Below are 2,516 nucleotides of genomic sequence, written 5' to 3' on the forward strand. Positions count from 1 at the left end.
TGATGTGAATTGCCGTACTAACAGTGTTTAATAAGTGTCTTCCAGATCAAGACAGTGATGATGAAACCAGAGCTAGCTTCTTCGAGTGGCGCCTGACAACTTCTTCGAAGTTGATGTCTTTAACCCACAAACAGTGGTCATGAGATGCACTTGTACCATTTTTCCTGCCCTGGGAGACTGTCGTGACAAAATGAACTTAATGAACTTTTTAAAGGATGGTCCACTGATTAATTAGTCCTGTGTATATATGTACATATGTATATATATATATAGTAGTAGTGATTAATTAGATTGTATTGATAGATTGTATTGATAAGGTTTAAGCATTCAGTGAATGGCATATTATAAGGGGTGGAATGTCCTGGTTTTGTTAAGAACAAGTTTCTCTTTTAGTGAATTTTGCCTGTCAGCTAAAGCCTTCATATTAACTGCATTTTCCTGGAGAACCAGACACATGTTTTGGTAAACCTAGCAATGGAATGCAAACTTATTGATAAGCACAGATGGACATCTCGCGAGAGGGGCGACGAGAAGCAAGTGAGCAAGAAACTGACCAACTGTGTATAACATTCCATTCATGTGAATACTTCATATAAAGTGGGAGATCACGAGGATCTCGTCCCTTTTCGCTTTTGCCCTTTTCCCTTCTGCTTATGGCCGACATTAGAAGAGGACCTTACTAGTCGTCCCTGCAAACTGAGGCCTAGTGAGAGACTGAATCCAGCTCCGATTGGCTGCAGAGTCTAATCCAGGACTTTGGTTGCCGACTCTGCAGTTGCTGAGACTTTCAAGATTGGTTTTGTATATTTTGTATTATTTTCTCTATTCTTAGTAGTAGCATTAGTAAAACATCTTTAATTTTTTCCAACTCTCTTCACTCTGTCCTTCTTTTCCTCCCAATCGCCTCTCCTTAGTGAAAAAGGGGGGAGAGGGAGGGGGAAGTGGGGGGGGTGGGGAGAGGGGGTTAACAATACAACAATACATCTGCCAGGGTTTTATTGTCACCCCGCAATCTTAACCCTCGACAGTGACAAACACAGAGAATTGATCATATATCATTACATGGATGATATTTTGATTACTGGACAATCACTTCAAATTGAATTAATAGTTACAGAACTAGAAAAAGAATTAGGAACCAGAGGTTTAAAAATTGCACCAGAGAAAATTCAACAAACACAGCCTTGGAAATATTTAGGATGGGAAATTACTAAGGCCACAGTTCATCCGCAAAAACTGACTATCAGGACTAACATTCAGACTTTAAATGATGTTCAAAAAATTATGGGTGACTTGAATTGGATTCGTACCTGTTGTGGTATTACAAATGATGATTTACTGCCAATTGCTAAATTACTACAGGGAGGAGGTGGGGTTGATGCTCCACGTTCAGCAAATGCTGAAGTACAACAGACATTAGTTAACATTATGCAAAAAATTTCCAAACATTATACATACAGTTGGGATCCAGAACAAGAATTAGGATTAATGATTATTAATAACTCTGCACATCCTTTTGCTTTGATTATGCAGTGGGCAAAAGAATCTGATCCACTCAGAATTTTGGAGTGGTTGTTTCTTTCAATTCAACCCAAACGATCAGTAGTTACCAGAACAGAAGCATTTGCACAATTGATAATAAAAGGTCGATCTCGTATAGTAGAAGTAAGTGGGAAAGAACCAGATTATGTAGTCATACCTTTGTCAGCTGAATATTTACAATGGGCATTACAGAATTCTATAGCTCTACAGTCTGCAATGTTAGATTACTCAGGACCAATTAGAGTGCATTACCCTCCACATAAACTTATGGGGTGGTTGCCAACATTTCAAATAGAACGAATGCCTCTTCTATCTCTGAATCCAGTAAGAGGTGTCACTGTTTTTACAGATGCAGGAGGTCGTTCACAAAAAGCTGCAATAACATGGCAGGAAGAGGGAGAATGGAAGGATTTTGTGCTAACTGATTTAGAGGGTTCAGTTCAACTCTTAGAACTACAAGCAGTAATTCAAGTCTTTAAGATGTGGGACAAACAACCTGTGAATGTAGTATGTGATTCACTTTATGTTGTAGGAGTTGTACTGCGATTAGAAAGAGCAGTTTTGAAGAATATTGACACTTTACTACACTACAGATTATTTAAAATTTTATGGGATTTACTGAATCAGCGAACACATCGTTAATCACTCATATCAGAAGTCATACAAGCATTGCTAGTAGCTTAGCTGAAGGTAATCAGTGTGCAGATAGATTAGTTGCACCAGCTTGGACGGGTCCTTCTATAAACAGATTTGCTCAAGCTCGTCACTCACATGATTTTTTCCATCAGTCAGCTAGCGTTTTACAGAAACAGTTTCATATTCCCGAGATTGATGCACGAAACATTGTTTTGTCCTGTGCTGATATTGCTCTGATGGGATTTCAGGAGGTGTTAATCCACGAGGTCTTGGACCTTTAGAGGTTTGGCAAATGGATGTCACACACTTTGCAGAATTTGGACGTCTCAAGTATGTTC

The sequence above is a fragment of the Columba livia genome, unplaced genomic scaffold, assembly GCF_036013475.1.
Source record: "Columba livia isolate bColLiv1 breed racing homer unplaced genomic scaffold, bColLiv1.pat.W.v2 Scaffold_122, whole genome shotgun sequence".
NCBI classification, from domain to species: domain Eukaryota; kingdom Metazoa; phylum Chordata; class Aves; order Columbiformes; family Columbidae; genus Columba; species Columba livia.